Source organism: Arachis hypogaea, chromosome 11 (assembly GCF_003086295.3).
Source record: "Arachis hypogaea cultivar Tifrunner chromosome 11, arahy.Tifrunner.gnm2.J5K5, whole genome shotgun sequence".
NCBI classification, from domain to species: domain Eukaryota; kingdom Viridiplantae; phylum Streptophyta; class Magnoliopsida; order Fabales; family Fabaceae; genus Arachis; species Arachis hypogaea.
In genome coordinates, this window is record NC_092046.1 from 28,782,322 (window position 1) to 28,803,391 (window position 21,070).

General features: G+C 38.1%; 1 non-coding gene across 1 annotated transcript; it reads left to right on the plus strand.

Moving 5' to 3' along the window:
- Positions 1 to 226: 226 nt before the first annotated feature.
- LOC112726004 (small nucleolar RNA R71) lies at positions 227 to 335 on the plus strand. Its single transcript, XR_003165078.1, has one exon. It is a non-coding gene; the product is annotated as a small nucleolar RNA R71 (small nucleolar RNA).
- The last annotated feature ends 20,735 nt before the right edge of the window (positions 336 to 21,070 follow it).

Genomic DNA, 21,070 nt, shown 5'->3' on the forward strand with positions numbered 1-21,070 from the left:
TTAAAAGCTTCTACTTCCATGACACCTTTCTTCTGAGGAGTTCGAGAGTTCACAGGATTCCTGTTAGATGAGTATAAATATTGGTTGTTAGCAACCAAGTCAATAAGCTCAGTAGTCTCCTCTGGTGTCTTCTTCATGTGCAGTGAACCACCTGCAGAATTATCTAGACACATCTTAGATATTTCACATAAGCCCTCATAAAAGATATCTAGCTGAGTCCATTTAGAGAACATGTTCGGAGGGCATTGCCTAGTCAGTAGCTTGAATCTCTCCCAAGCTTCATAAAGGGTCTCACCATCTTTCTGTCTGAAAGTCTGAACCTCCACCCTCAGCTTAGTCAGCTTTTGTGGTGGGAAAAATTTAGTTAGAAATCCAATGACCACATTGTCCCAAGTATCCAGACTCTCCTTGGGTTGAGAATCTAACCACAGCTTTGCTCTATCCCTCACAGCAAATGGGAAGAGCATGAGTTTGTATACCTCAGAATTCACTCTATTAGTCTTCACAGTATCACAAATCTGTAGAAAATTAGAAATAAACTAATTTGGGTCTTCATGAGAAAGTCCATGATACTGACAATTTTGTTGCACAAGAGTGACTAGCTAAGGCTTCAGTTAAAAATTGTTTACAGCTATAGGAGGCACTACAATACTTTTTTCCATAGAGATCTGCATTGGGAGCAGTATATAAGCCAAGCACTCTTCTAGGTTGTTCATTCTCATTCAGATTTTCCATATTAGCATTCACATCAAAATTCTTATCCATGCTCAGATTTTCACTAGCCTTGTAAAGTCTAGTGATGAGCGGATAATTTATACATTTTTTGGCATTGTTTTTAGTATGTTTTTAGTATATTTTAGTTAGTTTTTATTATGTTTTTATTAGTTATTAAATAAAAATCACATTTCTAGACTTTACTATGAGTTTCTGTGTTTTTCTGTGATTTCAGGTATTTTCTGGCTGAAATTGAGGGACCTGAGCAAAAATCTGATTCAGAGGTTTAAAAAGGACTGCAGATGCTGTTGGATTCTGACCTCCCTACGCTCAAAGTGGATTTTCTGGTGCTACAGAAGTTCAAATGAAGTGTTCTCAATTGCGTTGGAAAGTAGACATCCTGGGCTTTCCAGCAATATATAATAGTCCATACTTTGCCTGAGATTTGATGGCCCAAACCGGCATTCCAAGTCAGCATAGAAATTCTGGCGTCAAAACGCCAGAACTGGCATAAAAGCTGGAGTTAAACGCCCAAACTGGCACAAAAGCTGGCATTTAACTCCAAGAAAAGCCTCTACACGTGAAAGCTTCAATGCTCAGCCCAAGCACACACCAAGTGGGCCCGGAAGTGGATTTTGCATCATTTACTCATTTATGTAAACCCTAGGTTACTAGTTTTCTACAAATAGGACCTTTTGCTATTGTATTTTATAGACTTTTACACACTTGATCATACTTTTGATCTTGGTTCTTCTGGTTCCCTCTCTGGGGCCGAAGCCAATGATCACCATTATCACTTTTGTATTTTTGACGGTGGAGTTTCTACACACCATAGATTAAGGTGTGGAGCTCTGCTGTTCCTCATGAATTAATGCAAAGTACTATTGTTTTTCTATTCAATTCACGCCTACTTCTTCTCTAAGATATACACTCGTTCTTCAACCTGACGAATGTGATGATCTGTGACACTCATCATCATTCTCACCTATGAATGCGTTCCTGACAACCACTTCCGTTCTACATGCAAACAAGCTTGAATGTGTATCTCTTGGGTTTCTAATCTAAGATTAGAACCTTCGTGGTATAGGCTAGAATCAATTGGAGGCCATTCCTAAGATCCGGAAAGTCTAAACCTTGTCTGTGGTATTTCGAGTAGGATCTGGGAAGGGATGACTGTGACGAGCTTCAAACTCACGAGTGTTGTGCGTAGTGACAGACGCAAAAGGATCAATGGATCCTATTCCAACATGGCCGAGAACCAACAGCTAATTAGCCGTGCGGTGACAGCGCATTTGGAACATTTTCACTGAGAGGACGGGAGATAGCCATTGACAACGGTGAAACCCAACATACAGCTTGCCATGGAAAGGAGTATGAATGATTGGAAGAAGGCAAAAGGAAAGCAGAAGTTTAGGAGGAACAAAGCATCTTCATGCGCTTATCTGAAATTCTCACCAATGAATTACATAAGTATCTCTATCCTATTTTATGTTTTATTCATATTTTAATTATCAATTCTCCATAACCATTTGAATCCGCCTGACTAAGATTTACAAGATGACTATAGCTTGCTTCAAGCCGACAATCTCCGTGGGATCGACCCTTACTCACGTAAGGTTTATTACTTGGACGACCCAGTGCACTTGCTGGTTAGTTGTGCGGAGTTGTGACAAAGAGTTGAGATTACAATTGTGCGTACCAAGATGTTGGCGCCATTGATGATCAAAATTTCGTGCACCAAGTTTTTGCACCAACTGACGGTTCATCTTGTTGCTCAGATTAGGTAATTTTATTTTTTGTTTAAGCTTTTTACCTCTTAATTTTTGAAAAATTCAAAAAAAAAAATTTATTTCTATTTTGTTCTTCAGAACTTTTAAGAATGAATTCTAGAGTTTCATGATGATTTGTTGAAGTCTGGCTGGCTGAGAAGCTATGTCTAATCTTTTGGACCGAGGTTTCAACTTATCATTACAAGGGCTTGTTGATTTCTATCAATCTTGCTGTTGAACATAATGATTTGCTAAAGCTTGGCTGGCCATTGGGCATGTCTAGTGTTTTGGACCGAAGCTTTCACTGAAAGCTTGGCTGGCTAGTAAGCCATGTCTAATTCCTGGACCGGAGTTTTAGCCTAACATTGCATGATTCCTGGAATTCTTATTAAAAATTTTGAATCTCTTTATTTTCTTTTCCAAATAATTTTCAAAAATTCACAAAAAAAAAATTTATAAAATCTTAAAATCAAAAATATTTTATGTTTCTTATTTGAGTCTAGCGTCTAATTTTAAGTTTGGTGTCCTGCATGTCTTTATTTTTCTTGCATGTGCATTATGTTCTTCATTGATCTTCAAGTTATTCTTGATGATTTCCTTGCTCTGATCTTTAAATTCTCTTGTTTTGTGTCTTTTGTTGTTTCTCATATGCATTTTCAATTTGTTATAATCCTTAGTATACAAGCTTCTAAGTTTGGTGTCTTGCATGCATTGTTTGTTTAATCTTAGTTTCCCATGATTAGTTACATTTTGATTATTTCTCATCATAAAAAATTCAATAAAAAAAATTTTAAAATTGTGTCTTTTCAAGTCAATAATACAGAGAATTGAAAATTCAGAACATGCAGCAGAGGAATTACAGAGAAAAAGATGGGCGTTCAAAACGCCCAGTGAAGAAGGAAAATTGGCGTTTAAACGCCAGCCAGGGTACCTGGCTGGGCGTTAAATGCCCAAAAAGGTAGCATTTTGGGGTTAAACGCCAGAATGGATGCCATTCTGGGCGTTTAACGCCAGGAGGACACTAGAGGGAAGATTTTGTTTTTAATTCAAATCTTTTTCAAATTTTCATAATTTTTCAAAATCAAATCTTTTTCAAATCATATCTTTTCAATCATATCCTTTCAAAATCAACTTCTTTCCATTTTTTTATTTATTACTATTTTCGAAAATCCTTGCTATAATTAATGATTTAATTCAAAATTTTCAAGTTGTTACTTGCCTATTAAGAAAAGATCAAATTTTAATTCTAGAATCATATCTTTTAATTTCCTGTTAGTCAAGTAATCAACTTTAATTTTAAAAATTTCTCTTTTTAATTTGATTTTTAATCATATCTTCTCAATCATATCTTTTCAATCACATCTTTTTCCAAATTAATTTTCAATCATATCTTTTTATTTCTAATTTCAAAATCTTTTCCAAAAATCACTTAATTTCTTTCCCAATCTTAGTTTTCGAAAATCATTTACCAAATTTTCAAAAGTTCTTTTAATTATTTCAAAATATTTTTACTTTAATTTCGAAAATTCTTCCCCTCTTCCCAAATCCTTCTATTTAAAGGACTAACACTTCTCCATTATCAGCAATTCGAACTCTGTCCCTCTTGATAAGTTCGAATTCTCTCTTCTCTACCTCATCCTTCTATTTTTATTTTCCTCTGATACCTCAAGGAATCTCTATACTGTGACATAGAGGATTCCATATTTTCTTCTCCTCTCTTTTCATATGAGCAGGAGCAAGGACAAGGCCATTCTTGTTGAAGCTGATCCTGAACCTGAAAGGACCTTGAAGAGAAAGCTAAAAGAAGCTAGAGTACAACTCTCTATAGAGGACCTAATAGAAACTTTCAAACAAGAAAAAGTCATGGCATCCGAAAACAACAACAATGCCAATAATGCAAGGAAGGTGCTTGGTGACTTTACTGCACCTACTCTCGACTTCTATGGGAGAAGCATCTCAATCCCTGCCATTGGAGCAAATAACTTTGAGCTTAAGCCTCAATTAGTTTCTCTGATGCAACAGAATTGCAAGTTTCATGGACTTCCATTGGAAGATCCTCATCAGTTCTTAGCTGAATTCTTGCAAATCTGTGACACTGTCAAGACCAATGGGGTTGATCCCGAGGTCTACAAGCTTATGCTCTTTCCCTTTGCTGTAAGAGACAGAGCTAGAACATGGTTGGATTCACAACCTAAAGAAAGCCTGAACTCTTGGGAAAAGCTAGTCAATACCTTCTTGGCAAAGTTCTTTCCACCTCAAAAATTGAGCAAGCTTAGAGTGGAGGTCCAAACCTTCAGACAGAAGGAAGGTGAATCCCTCTATGAAGCTTAGAAAAGATACAAGCAATTGATTAGAAGGTGTCCTTCTGACATGCTTTCAGAATAGAGCATCATAGGTATCTTCTATGATGGTCTGTCTGAACTGTCCAAGATGTCATTGGACAGCTCTGCTGGAGGATCTCTTCATCTGAAGAAGACGCCTATAGAAGCTCAGGAACTCATTGAAATGGTTGCAAATAACCAATTCATGTACACCTCTGAAAGGAATCCTGTGAATAATGGGACAAGTCAGAAGAAATGGGTTCTTGAGATTGATACTCTGAATGCCATATTGGCTCAGAACAAAATATTGACTCAACAAGTCAATATGATTTTTCAGAGTCTGTCTGGAATGTAAGTAGCAACAGTCAGTACCAAATAAGCTTCATCTGAAGAAGAAGCTTATGATCCTGAGAACCCAGCAATGGAAGAGGTGAATTACATGGGAGAATCCTATGGAAACACCTATAATCCTTCATGGAGAAATCATCCAAACCTCTCATGGAAGGATCAACAGAGGCCTCAACAAGGCTTCAACAACAATAATGGTGGAAGAAATAGGTTTAACAATGGCAAACCTTTTCCATCATCTTCTCAGCAACAAACAGAGAATTCTAAGCAGAGCCACTCTGAATTAGCAATTGTAGTCTCTGATTTAATTAAAACTACTCAAAGTTTCATGACTGAAACAAGGTCCTCCATTAGAAATTTGGAGGCACAAGTGGGTCAGTTGAGTAAGAAAGTTACTGAACTCCCTCCTAGTACTCTTCCAAACAATACAGAAGAGAATCCAAAAGGAGAGTGCAAGGTCATCAACATAACCCACACGGCCGAACCTGGAGAGGAGGAAGAGGCAGTGATCTCCACTGAGGAAGACCTCAATGGATGTCCACTGGCCTCCAAGGAGTTCCCTAATGAGGAACCATGGGAATCTAAGGCTCACACTGAGACCATAGAGATTCCATTGAATTTACTTTTGCTATTCATGAGCTCTGATGAGTATTCTTCCTCTGAAGAGGATGAAGATGTTACTGAAGAACAAGTTGCTAAGTACCTTGGAGCAATTATGAAGCTAAATGCCAAGCTATTTGGTAATGAGACTTGGGAGGATGAACCCCCTTGCTCACCAAAGAACTGGATGACTTGACTAGGCAGAAATTACCTCTGAAGAGACAAGATCCTGGAAAGTTCTCAATACCTTCTACCATAGGCACCATAACCTTTGAGAAGGCTCTGTGTGACTTAGGGTCAAGCATAAACCTCATGCCTCTCTCTGTAATGGAGAAGCTAGGGATCCTTGAGGTACAAACTGCAAGAATCTCACTAGAGATGGCAGACAATTCAAAAAAACAGGCTTATGGACTTGTAGAGGATGTCTTGGTAAAGGTTGAAGACCACTACATCCCTACTAATTTCATAATCCTAGATACTGGGAAGTGTATGAATGAATCCATCATCCTTGGCAGACCCTTCCTAGCCACAGCAAAAGTTGTGATTGATATTGACAGAGGAGAATCGGTCCTTCAAGTGAATGAGGACTCCCTTGTGTCTAAAGCTCAAGGATCTCCCTCTGTAACCATGGAGAAGAAGCATGAAAAGCTTCTCTCAATACAGAGCCAAACAAAACCCCCACATTCAAACTCTAAGTTTGGTGTTGGGAGGCCACAACCAAACTCTAAGTTTGGTGTTAAGAGGCCATCATCATGCTCTGAGTATCTGTGAGGCTCCATGAGAGCCCACTGTGAAGCTACTGACATTAAAGAAGAGCTTGTTGGGAGGCAACCCAATTTTACTTATCTAGGTTAAATTTCTATTTTCCATTGTTATTTTATGTTTTCTGTAGGTTAATGATCATCTGAAGTTACAAAAATAATTAAAAAAGCAAAAATAAACTGAAAAATAGAATGAAAAATAGCACACCCTGGAGGAAAGCCTACTGGCGTTTAAACGCCAGTAAGGGCAGCAGAATGGGCGTTAAACGCCTAGTCTGGCACCATTCTGGGCGTTTAACGCCAGAAATAGGCACCAGACTGGCGTTTAACGCCAGAAAAGGGCAAGAAGCTGGTGTTAAACGCCAGAAATGGGCAGCAACCTAGCATTTAACGCCAGGATTGGCAGCAAAGGGCGTTTTGCAAGCCTAATTAGTGCAGGGATGAGAAATCCTTGACACCTCAGGATCTGTGGACCCCACAAGATCCCCACCAACCTCAACTCACTCTCTCTCTTCTTCACACATTTTCATAATACTCTTCCTCAAATACCCTTCACCAATCACCTCAATACCTCTTCCCCAAAAACCCCTCACCTATCAAATCCTACCCTTTTCTCCATAAACCCTTCACCAATCCACATCCATCCATCATTACCCCCACCTACCTCACCATTCAAATTCAAACCACTTTCCCTCCCAAACCTACCCATACATGGCCGAACCTTACCCTCTCCCCACTCCTATATAAACCCATTTTCACCCCTTCATTTTCACACATCTTCAACACTACTTTTCCCCCTTGGCCGAAACACTAACCCCCCTCCATCTCCTCTATTTCTTCTTCTTCTACTCTATTCCTTCTTCTTTTACTCGAGGATGAGAAAACCTTCTAAGTTTGGTGTGATAAAAGCGGTTCTTTTTGTTTTTCATAACCATTTATGGCACCTAAGGCCGGAGAAACCTCTAGAAAGAGGAAAGGGAAGGCAAAAGCTTCCACCTCCGAGTCATGGGAGATGGAGAGATTTATCTCAAGGGTGCATCAAGACCACTTCTATGAAGTTGTGGCCAAGAAGAAGGTGATCCCCGAGGTACCTTTCAAGCTCAAAAAGGGTGAATACCCAGAGATCCGACATGAGATTCGAAGAAGATGTTGGAAAGTTCTCACCAACCCCATTCAACAAGTCAGAATCTTAATGGTTCAAGAGTTTTATGCCAATGCATGGATCACCAAGAACCATGATCAAAGTGTGAACCCGGACCCAAAGAATTGGCTTACAATGGTTCGGGGGAAATACTTAGATTTCAGTCCGGAAAATGTAAGGTTGGCACTCAACTTGCCCATGATGCAAGGAGATGCACGCCCCTACACTAGAAGGGTCAACTTTGATCAAAAGTTGGACCAAGTCCTCATAGACATTTGTGAAGAGGGCGCTCAATGGAAGAAAGATTCAAGAGGAAAGCCGGTTCAACTAAGAAGGCATGACCTCAAGCCCGTGGCTAGGGGATGGTTGGAGTTCATCCAGCGCTCAATCATTCCCACTAGCAACCGGTCTGAAGTTACTATAGACCGGGCTATCATGATCCATAGCATCATGATTGGAGAGGAAGTAGAAGTTCATGAGGTTATATCCCTATAACTCTACAAGGTGGCGGACAAGTCCTCTACTTTATCAAGGTTAGCCTTCCCTCATCTCATTTGTCACCTTTGCAATTCAGCTGGAATTGACATAGAGGAAGACATCCTCATTGATGAGGACAAGCCCATCACTAAGAAAAGAATGGAGCAAACAAGAGATCTCACTCATGGACAAGAGCATGAGGAAATTCCTCATCATGAAATCCCTGAGATGCCTTAAGGGATGCATTTTCCTCCACAAAATTATTGGGAGCAAATTAAAACCTTCCTAGGAGAATTAAGTTCCAATATGGGATAACTAAGGGTGGAACACCAAGAGCATTCTGTCCTCCTTCATGAAATTAGAGAAGATCAAAGAATCATGAGAGAGGAGCAACAAAGGCCAGGAAGAGACATTGAGGAGCTCAAGCACTCCATAAGATCTTCAAGAGGAAGAACTAGCCGCCATCACTAAGGTAGACCCGTTCTTTAATTTCCTTGTTCTTTATTTTCTATTTTTCGAATTTTTATGCTTTATGTTTATCTATGTTTGTGTTTTTATTACATGATCATTAGTGTCTTAGTGTCTATGCCTTAAAGCTATGAATATCCTATGAATCCATCACCTTTCTTAAATGAAAAATGTTTTTAATTGCAAAAGAAAAAGAAATACATGAATTTCGAATTTTAAATAGTTTAATTATTTTGATGTAGTGGCAATAGTTTTTGTTCTTCTGAATAAATGCTTGAACAGTGCATTTTTTTGAAATTGTTGTTTATGAATGTTAAAATTGTTGGCTCTTGAAAGAATGATGGAAAAGAAGAAATGTAATTGATAATCTGAAAAAATCATAAAATTGATTCTTAAATCAAGAAAAAGTAGTGAAAAAAAAAGAGAGAAAAAGAAAAAGCAAGCAGAAAAAGCCAATAGTCCTTTAAACCAAAAGGCAAGGGTAAAATAAAAAGGATCCAAGGCTTTGAGCATCAGTGGATAGGAGGGCCCACAGGAATAAAATCCTGGCCTAAGCGGCTAAACCAAGCTGTCCCTAACCATGTGCTTGTGGCGTGAAGGTGTCAAGTGAAAACTTGAGACTGAGCAGTTAAAGTCGTGGTCCAAAGCAAAAAGAGTGTGCTTAAGAACCCTGGACACCTCTAATTGGGGACTCTAGCAAAGTTGAGTCACAATCTGAAAAGTTTCACCCAGTTATGTGTCTGTGGCATTTATGTATCCGGTGGTAATACTGGAAAACAAAGTGCTTAGGGCCACGACCAAGACTCAGAAAGTAGCTGTGTTCAAGAATCAACATACTAAACTAGGAGAATCAATAGCACTATCTGAATTCCGAGTTCCTATAGAAGCCAATCACTCTGAACTTCAAGGGATAAAGTGAGATGCCAAAACTGATCAGAAGCAAAAAGCTAATAGCCCTGCTCATATAATCAAGATTGATCTTCATAGATGTTTTTAGAATTCATTGTATATTCTATTCTTTTTATCCTATTTGATTTTTAGTTGCTTGGGGACAAGCAACAATTTAAGTTTGGTGTTGTTGATGAGCGGATAATTTATACGCTTTTTGGCATTGTTTTTAGTATGTTTTTAGTATATTTTAGTTAGTTTTTATTATGTTTTTATTAGTTTTTAAATAAAAATCATATTTCTGGACTTTACTATGAAATTGTGTGTTTTTCTGTGATTTCAGGTATTTTCTGGCTAAAATTGAGGGACCTGAGCAAAAATCTGATTCAGAGGCTGAAAAAGGACTGCAGATGCTGTTGGATTCTGACCTCCCTGCACTTGAAGTGGATTTTTTGGAGCTACAGAAGAACAATTGGCGCGCTCTCAATTGTGTTGGAAAGTAGACATCCTGGGCTTTCCATCAATATATAATAGTCCATAATTTGCCCGAGATTTGATGGCCCAAACCGGCATTCCAAATCCGCATAGAAATTCTGGCGTTAAAACGCCAGAACTGGCATAAAAGCTGGAGTTAAACGCCCAAACTGGCACAAAAGCTGGCGTTTAACTCCAAGAAAAGCCTCTACACGTAAAAGCTTCAATGCTCAGCCCAAACACACACCAAGTGGGCCTCGGAAGTGGATTCTGCATCATTTACTCATTTCTGTAAACCCTAGGTTACTAGTTTTCTACAAATAGGACCTTTTGCTATTGTATTTTATAGACTTTTACATACTTGATCATACTTTTGATCTTGGTTCTTCTGGTTCCCTCTCTGGGGCCGAAGCCAGTGATCACCATTATCACTTTTGTATTTTCAATGGTGGAGTTTCTACACACCATAGATTAAGGTGTGGAGCTCTGCTGTTCCTCATGAATTAATGCAAAGTACTATTGTTTTTCTATTCAATTCACGCCTACTTCTTCTCTATGATATACACTCATTCTTCAACCTGACGAATGTGATTATCTGTGACACTCATCATCATTCTCACCTATGAACGCGTGCCTGACAACCACTTCCTTTCTACATGCAAACAAGCTTGAATGTGTATCTCTTGGGTTTCTAATCTAAGATTAGAACGTTCGTGGTATAGGCTAGAATTAAATGGCAGCCATTCCTGAGATCTGGAAAGTCAAACCTTGTCTGTGGTATTCCGAGTAGGATCTGAGAAGGGATGACTGTGACGAGCTTCAAACTCGCGAGTGTTGGGCGTAGTGACAGACGCAAAAGGATCAATGGATCCTATTCCAACATGATCGAGAACCAACAGCTGATTAACCGTGCAGTGACAGCGCATTTGGAACATTTTCACTGAGAGGACGGGAGGTAGCCATTGACAACGGTGAAACCCAACATACAGCTTGCCATGGAAAGGAGTATGAATGATTGGAAGAAGGCAATAGGAAAGCAGAAGTTTAGGAGGAACCAAGCATCTTCATGCGCTTATCTGAAATTCTCACCAATGAATTACATAAGTATCTCTATCCTATTTTATGTTTTATTCATATTTTAATTATCAATTCTCCATAACCATTTGAATCCGCCTGACTGAGATTTACAAGATGACCATAGCTTGCTTCAAGCCGACAATCTCCATGGGATCGACCCTTACTCACGTAAAGTTTATTACTTGGATGACCCAGTGCACTTGCTGGTTAGTTGTGCAGAGTTATGACAAAGAGTTCATATTACAATTGTGCGTACCAAGATGTTGGCGCCATTGATGATCACAATTTCGTGCACCATCTAGCTTGTTGCAAACGCCGCCTCAAATTCCTTTCAGGTTCAGGATCAAAATCTATAAGAGGTTTCTTGTCCCTGTTCCTGCTCATAAACAGACAGAAGACAAGAAAATCGGGATTCTCTACATCAGAGTGTAGAGAATTTCCAGTGAGGTAACCTGTGTAAAAGAAATAAAATAAAGTAACTAAATAAATTAAGCAATAAAACTTTGAAAATTATAAGTAAAATTAAGACAAAAATTAAAATAAACAGGAAAAATTAAAATAAAAATAACTCGGAGACACTGATAAACCCCAATTTTGTGGTTTATATTGTGTAGAATTTGGGAAGTTTTGTCAATATTTTCCACACTTATTTACAGAAATTGCATGGTTTTGTGTTCTCTTCCTAATTTTGCTTCATGATGAAAAACATGCTTCTTTTACCTCAAAAATGCCATATTTTGATTCTCTTCTATTACCATTCGATGTCGTGATATGTTTGTTGAGTGATTTCAGAGTTTGTAGGGCAAGAATGACCTAGAAGAGAGAAAGGAAGCATGCACAAGTGGAAGGAACATGAAGAATTGGACTTTGGGAAATCGGTTGCGACGCGCACGCGTACCCCATGCGCACGCGTGGGTGCAAGGATCTAGGCATGGCGTGCAAAGAGTGACGCATCCGCGTGGATTGGCAAATTCCCCACCGATGCGTATGCATGCTTGACGCGTACGCATGACGAACAGCACGTGACCTCATTAAAGAAATCGTGGCTAGCGATTTCTGAGGCTCAGCAGGCCCAAATTCAAGCTGATTCTGCATGGAAAAGACCCAGGAACTCTAGGGGGAAAGGGGGGGATCATTCATTACACACTTAGACATAATTTTGGCTAGTTTTTGGTTCTTGTTCTTCTAGAGAGAGAAATCCTTATTCCTCTCTAGATCTAGTTTGATTGATCTTCCCTTGTTGAAATCTGAATTTGGTTTTGTTGATTTCCAGTTTTGATTTCTTAATTTGAATTCTCTAGTATAATTTTGTTGAGATCTTGTGTTAGATTTATGTTTTCTTATTATTTCCCATTTTCTATTCATCTTATGAACTTTGTAGATCTTGAATTTCTAATGATACATTGATGTTTTCTACGATTAATAGTGTTGTTTGAGTGATTTTCCATTGATAATTGTTAGTGGGTACTTTCAATTTACGATTTAATTACAATTTGAATATGTCTTTTATTAATGCATACTATGTGTTTGATGAAATGTTTCCCTTTATTATGGAGTAGTTTTCTTTACTCTTAGTCTAGGCTAAGGGAATTGGGCAAACTTGAGTCATTAGGTCTAATGGATTTGGTGATTTGAGAACCCTTAGTGGTCAATTTGATAACCATTGACACTAGCCTACTTCTAAGTCAATTAGTAGCTAGGTTAGGTGATGCACCACTATTTCATGGTACATTTTATGCTTAATTGAGTGGATTTTTATCCACTAAACTCACACTTATTCATATAATTTTCATGTTTTATATTTTCCTTCCTAATTCTGTGCTATGATTGAAAACATGCTTCTTTGACCTTAAAGTTACTAATTATTTACCATTCGATGCCTTGATATGTTTTTAAGTGTTTTCAGGGTTTACAGGGCAGGAATGGCTTAAAGGATGGAAAGCAAGCATGCAAAAGTGGAAGGAATACAAGAAATTGAAGGAATTGTTAAGCTGTCCAGCCTGACCTCTTCGTTCTAAATCGACCATAACTTGAGCTACAGAGGTCCAAATGAGGCAGTTCCAGTTGCGTTGGAAAGCTAACATCCGGGCTTCGAAATGATATATAATTTTCCATAGTTGCCCTAGTGTTTAGGGACACGCACGCGTGCATCTGTAAAAATTCAGCATATCAGAATTCACCCCCAGCGATTTCTGGGCTATTTTTGACCCAGTTCTCGACCCAGCAAACACAGATTAGAGGCTGCAGAGTAGAGAAATGAGGGAGACACTTCTCATTATTCACAATTGAGGTTTTAGATATAGTTTCTAGAGAGAGAGATAGAGGCTCTCTCCTCTCTCTAGGTTTTAGGATTCCTCTTAGTTTAGGTTTATTTCTTCTCAATTCTAGGTTCAATGTTCCTTTAATTTAGTTTCTCTTCTATTTTTATTTGTTCTAGTACTTTGGTTTATCTATTCTTCTTGTTAATTCTCTTCTTTTACAATTTGGTTTATGAACCCTTCATGTTAGATTTGATTTTATAATTAATGCAATTTGAGGTATTTCATATTTATGATTTTAATTTAGCTTTTTACATTCTTAGCTTGAATTGATTAACTGGAGACACTTGAGTTATCAAACTCCTTGTTGATTGATAATTGGAAGTTGCTGGTCGATTGGGATCCCTCTAAAGCTAGTCTTTCTTTAGGAGTTGACTAGGACTTGAGGAATCAAGTTGATTAGTCCACTTGACTTTCCTTTATTTAGTAAGGGTTAACTAAGTGGGAGCAATGAACAATTCTCATCACAATTGATAAGGATAACTATGATAGGATGTCCAGTTCTCATATCTTGCCAAGATTTTTCTTAATTATTAGTTTATTTTCTTATCATTTACTTTCCTTGTTCAAATTTTACAAAAACCCAAAAAGATACTTTTCCATAACCAATAATAACTACACCTCCCTGCAATTCCTTGAGAGATGACCCGAGGTTTAAATACTTCGGTTTAATTTTATTGGGTTTGCTTAAGTGACAACCAAATTTTTGTACGAAAGGATTATTGTTGGTTTAGAAACTATACTTGCAACGAGAATATATTTGTGAAATTCTTTACTAGCAAAATCTGTTCGTCAAAATGGCGCCCTTGCCGGGGAATTGCAATGTGTGCCTTATTATTGGTTATTGTAAATATTTACTTTTTCATTTCTTTGTTAGTGTTTCTAGTTTTAGGAGTTTATTTTCATTAATTTTTATTAGTTTTTGTTTTTACTTGCTACTATGAATTCTCACCCCTATCGCTATGAGTTTAGTTCAAATTATGTTGCAGGGAATGGATGCTATAATGAGAACATGAATCAAGGTTGGAACAATCAAAGATGGGAGGAGCCACAAGGATTTGGTCAACCCTCTTGGCAACAACCCCCTCCAATGCGCTTTAACCAACAACCATTCTATGATGCTTACCAAGACAATAGTTATAGTGGACCTCTTCGTGACAACCAACCTCCACCAAATTACTATGGTCAAGAGTCATTCCGAGGTGCGTACCAAGATGACGGATATGATGGACTCCCTTGTAGCTACCAACAAGCCTCGCCATATGTGTATGAACCACCTCCTCAAAATAAGTTTGAACCATCATACTCACAAGCACCTTACCACCAAACACCCCCATATGACCCTAATCCTTACCCACCATACCAAGAGCCTTATGAACCCTCATATCCACCCCAACTTCCATTGGATAACAACACTCTTAGTGTCATTCACCAAAGACAAAAGACCATGGAGAACATACTTAACTCTACCTTAAACGGTCTGACCTCTGCTTTACAAGCTCTCGCCTCACAGATTAGGTCATTGAATACCCCCAACAATCAACCATCAAGCTATAGTGAACCTCCTTTTCAACCACATAATGATCTCTCTATCCCATCACCGCCCTCCATGGAAGAGCACCCACATCCATCAATCCAAGAGCAACACGATCCCAATTATGCTAGTGACATGGAACAAGAGATAAGGGATCGTCTTAGGGACGAAATGGATCTCATACTTCACAAGAAGCTAGAGGAGGCCCTAAAGGTGAAGGTAGGAGAGACCCTTGAAGATGAAGGAATAGTTGAAGGGAGTTGTCATGGAAAGAAAATCATCAAGGAGGAGTACGATTTTATACTAAAACAACTGGACAAAGCAACAATTATTGAAGAGGAAGAAGTGGTTGTAGACTTAGGAGATGCTGAACCTCCATGGGAAAGCCAGTCATAGAGCCTCCTTCCAAGATGTTTGATGTTGATGTTGAGTAGGGTGTACAACCTCCAAGGCATATCCTGGTTGAAGACTTTGAGGAGGTTGATCAAGAGATGGATTCAATCATTGATGAATCCTTATCTGCAATTGAATCCTCTCCCATTGGACTTGACATGGAGATTAAAGAAGAAAAAGCACAACCTCCCATGCCCTTGGTGAGAAATAAAGAAGAGATTGAATTAGAAGGAAGCTACCAAGAGGAAGCAGTTGAACTTGAAGAAGCTTGCAAAGAGGTGGAAGTTGTCAAGGAAGAGCACAAGGGAGTGAAGCTTGAAATCACCTTGCCAAAGTTGTTGGAGACCTCTCCCCTTAAGTCACCATCATCCTTCACAACATTCAAGTGGGTAAAATTCGTATCTCTTAGCTTTCTCATTCCACTTGAATATGGTTTACTTGAGACAGATGGTCAACTTCGAGCTCTTTGTGGCTTTACGAGTAAGAGGGAGATGGCTAGTGGTAGGAGTTGTCATGCAAGATTCAATATGGTGGAAAGCTCGAGGTTTAAATACTTCGATTTAATTTTATTGGGTTTGTGTAAATGATAACCAAATTTTTGTACGAAAGGATTATTGTTGGTTTAGAAACTATACTTGCAACGAGAATATATTTGTGAAATTCTTTACTAGCAAAAATCCGTTCGTCATTAGGGCTTATGGATTGATGTTGATCAAGCCATTTGATATACTTCAAGTATAGAAGTAAACTTAATGAGCTTGGTTCCTCACAATTGTCAAGATACGGTTATTAGACAAGGATGGTGACCTCAATTCCTATGCCTAGTCAAGAGTTCCTTTTATTATTCATTTTTGAAAACCAAAAATTTCAATTGCATTAATGCTAGTTATAGTTATTTGCTTAGTTTTAGAGTAGAATTATATTGGATGTTCCCTTATTAGTTTGAAATTGCTCATACCTTGCTTTAGTTACTTGATTTAGTTTCTTGCACTTTAAGATTTCTTGCTTGTTAAGTCTAGTAGTTTAATTTCTTGAGCATGACTCCTAACCCCGGAATTCTAACCAATGTCGATGTACATGTTTGCCCATTTCTTGTGAGACGACCCGAGGTTTGAACACTTCGGTTTACTTTTATTGGGGTTGAACTTTGTGACAACCATATCTTTAAAATTTGATCGAGAGTTGTTAGTTGGTTTGGAACTATGCTTACAACGAAGTTCTATTTCCATTGAGAGAAATTCTAAACCGACGATAATTCTCGTATCAGACACCAAACTTAAATTCTGAAATTACAGAAAAATAGTAGCTAAAAATTTCAAAAATCAGAGTGCAAAATTAAATAAAACTAAAGCTAAAACACCTAATCTAAGCAATCAAACAACTAATAGTTGTCAATCACAGTCAATCCCCGGCAACAGCACCAAAAACTTGGTGCAGAATTTAAAGTCCACAAAATAACCGGCAAGTGCACCGGGTCGTACCAAGTAGTACCTCAAGTGAATGAGGGTCGATCCCACGAGGATTGATGGATTAAGCAACAATGGTTAAATGATTTACTTAGTTAGACAAATAGAAAAGAGTGTTGAGATTTCAAATGCATCAAACAGTAATTCAGAGAATCAGAAAAGCAAGCAGTAAACAAGTTGTGAACTATATATGGAGAAATAGTTAAGGCTTCAAAGATATCTATCTTCCGAATTAACTTTTCTTACTAACTATATTAATCATGCAAGATTTAATTCATGGCAAACTATATGTGACTAAACCCTAATTTCTTAGACCTTTTTAGTCTCCTCTAACCTTCATCAACCGCCAATTCCTTGGTCACTTAATTCCAATTAGAGGGTGAAGTTCAATTCTAGTTTATATGCCATAGAAATCCTAATTACCCAAATATAAGAGGATTATATGTTACGTATCCCATTAAGTTCAGATAATTAGAAATTTAGGAGAAATTATTTTCAAGCTGTTGTTCAAGTAAAGAGCTTTTCCACGTTATATAAGCACTCAATTAGAACAAGGGTCATACTTCCGTTCCACCCAGATTCATAAGATAAAGAACGAAAACAATTCTTGAAATAGAAATCAGTACATGAATTAAAATAGAAAAATAATAGTATCAATCCATACAATAGACAGAGCTCCTAACCTTAATAGTAGAGGTTTAGTTGCTCATGGTTCCGAGAGAAAACTAGGATTCTGAAAAACTGTAAATTGCAGAATGAGGTAGAAGAGAAGAGAGGAGCCTGAAGGACTGATTCTTTTTTCTTTTATATCTAATCCTAATTAATCTAAATTATATTTCCTAAAACTAAATAATATATTTTCCTGTTTTTAAATAAAATACAGTTTAATCAGAATTAAAAGAGATCTTCGTTGCCGTCATAAACTCGGACGTGGGGACCACTTGGCTTATGATGAACTGGCGCCTAACTTCACTATTGTGAAGTTAGGCGTGGCTGAGGCAGCATGAATTGGAGTTGATGTGTGTGTTGTTGCGCCTAACTTGGGTGGGAGTGCGCCTAACTTGAGTGTGGCTGAACCCTTTGTGCTTGCTTGTTGTGATTGGCGCCTAACCTGAGAAATATCAAGTTAGGCACCACCTTGATAGAACTCTTTTCAAGCTTTCCCTTTGTCCTAGCACCTAACTTAAGATTTCTCAAGTTAGGCGCCACCTTGGATGCTTTGGATTAATGGATGTAGTTCTCAAGTTAGGCGCCACCCTTGCAGAACTGATGAAAAAGAAGTATGGACATCGTTGGAAAGCTCTGAAAGTTAGCTTTCCAATGCCACTGGGATCACGTCAATTTAACATTTGTAGCTCGAGTTATTCAGGTTAGAGTGCAGAGAGGTCATGTTTGACAGCATCATTCACTTTCTTCTTTTTTCTACAGAAACTCGATCAAATCCATCCAAATGCTACCTAAAATAAATAGAGTTACACACGACTCAAAGTAGCATCCATAGTGGCTAAAAGATACTTAATTCTTGATTAAACTCAACAATTTGAATGCAAATTCACTAGAAAAAGATAGGAAAGATGCTCACACATCATGTACGCGTGGGCCACACGTACGCGTGGGCGTGCAATCTGGCCCATTTCGCATACACGTGTATGCAAGGCAGTACCTACCTTATGCGAATGGAGGGTATGCGTACGCAAGAACTTCCGACTTCTGACGCGTATAACTTTTTCGTTTAAAATCATTTTTCCTTTGTTCTTCGAACGGGGTAAATTTCACAGACCCAATTTTTATAAAAAACAAGTTTGAAATCATTTAGGGGCCAAAAGCCACGTTATGGCTAGCCGAAGTTTGACCAAAATCTAATTTTTCACAAAAAGCTCCAAACCTCAAATGTTCATTAAACCAAACTCAAAACCTACTTTCATTACATATATCTAACACAGCCATATGCCATTTATTTTACCAAAGTCATCCTCAACCTATTTCAATCAAATTCACATCAATATATACATATTTTCATACCTAAATCTCTTAACTTTAGTCACAACATTTACCATCATACTGTCATAAACTCATATTCATTCCATTTCCCACTTTAAAAGCATCAATAACTCATCATTCAGCAGTCCATCATTTAAACTCCAATATCAACAATTAAGCCAAAGCATAACATTTATCGTTAAGCACTAATCAATTTACATGCTCATGTATTCATTCCTATCTTAAAGTCAACTAGCCTAAGTTTTTACAGAATATTATATATTACATACATGAAACCTAAATCATACCTTGGCCGATTTTCACGTATTTACCGAGACACCACCAAGGCTCCAAACACAACCCTCAAAGTTCAAAGTCTCCAAAGCAAGGTCTCCCAAACTCCACCAATATCCCAATGTCCACAATTCAAGCTCCAATTACATACACACAAACATAATTCATATATATAACACATACATACCCAATTTCAATATCTAACATACTAAATTAACGAATTGACTAGGGCTAGTAATCCTTACCGTACCCATGGACAAAACATTCCAAGCCCGATAAACTCCGCAAGCTAAATCAATCCTTCAGTACCAAATTCCACAAAAACTCAACATAGATGCTCACAATTTTGAAAATCAAAGGGGGTAGAGAAAATGAGGTGAGATTTTAGCTTACCTATAAAATTATTCTGGTAGAATTGTAGAGCTTGACGCGGTGGTCGCGTGGCCACAAACGGTGCGGCGATCGGAGCTCGGAGCGAGAAGTTATGGAAGTTGAAAGAGATTCAAGGGTTTGAAACCCTTCTTCCTTGCTCTCCCTTTCCACGAACGTGTTTCCTTGGTTTGGGATGAAAGGAGCTGATGCACATTTGATTAATGAGTTGTAGGTTGGGCCTTGGGCTCATTTCGGGCTCGGTTCGACCGGTTCGGCCCAATCTTTGGCCAAATTCTTTAAAATTAGTGTCAAAATTCTTGTTTTAATTAGCTCAAACTTATTTTACTATAAAATCTACATTTCTAATTTCTTTTATTAAAAATTAATTTATTGATTAATTATTTACTAATTTTATGGGATTTACAAACTCCCTACTAAGAGACCGAGGGCAAGAAGATCCCTCACTGACAAAGAAAAATTTGATAAAAGATTAAATTCTTAAAGAGCTTAAGGACATAATGAATTAATAACTGAATATTTGCCTAGCAAGGTCGAGGGTTTGAGTCCCGCTTGTTCAGTGCATGGACTGCATGCGAGGTTGTGTTTTATTCCACCCACGGAGGATGTTTGGAGGCAGGAAATACCCACTGACTGCTGAAATTTTGTTCCCCATTTATGTGTATATTATAACGTCAAGCTCTACGATGAATGCCTATTATCATGGACTGGTGGTACTTTACCCACACGACACGTATGTACGGACTGACGCAATTGAGATGCGGGTTGTTAACCAACACATGAGCTGGACAGTCATGCATCATATTATTTGCTCATTGTGCATTTTCTCTATGTTGTACTTTGTGGCTATTCTCTATGGTTATGAATTATTTCTGTTTCCTATATTCTGTGTACAATCTATGTTTGTTTACTATTCCAGTGCTTAAACTTCGAGATAGATTAAGGCTCAGTTACTAAAAGGCTAAGACTAGAATAGATAAGTGAAATCTAACACTGAAACCTAAAGTTAGTACAATAAACATACAACGATCTGAATGTTAGAACGGGCATGATACCCTAGGACTGATACAATTTTTTCCTCTTGTTAGTACTCTGCTGGTAACGGGAGGTTCTCATCCCCCTTTCCTCCACATTTCCTACAAGTGGATTTGACAGTGCGGTTTGTTGAACGATAAGGCTGCTATTCGCTATGAAGTATATTAGCAAGATTCTAAAAATTGGACCAAATTGGCCATTTCGATAGGATTAACCGAGAATCAGTCCTCTAGCTGGTCTGGTGATGAGCGGATAATTTATACGCTTTTTGGCATTGTTTTTAGTATGTTTTTAGTAGAATCTAGTTACTTTTAGGGATGTTTTCATTAGTTTTTATGTTAAATTCACATTTCTGGACTTTACTATGAGTTTGTGTATTTTTCTGTGATTTCAGGTATTTTCTGGCTGAAATTGAGGGACTTGAGCAAAAATCAGATGCAGAAGTTGAAGAAGGACTGTTGATGCTATTGGATTCTGACCTCCCTGCACTCAAAGTGGATTTTCTGGAGCTACAGAACTCGAAATGGCGCGCTTCCAATTGCGTTGGAAAGTAGACATCTAGGGATTTCCAGAAATATATAATAGTCTATACTTTGGCCAAGTTTAGATGACGCAAACTGGC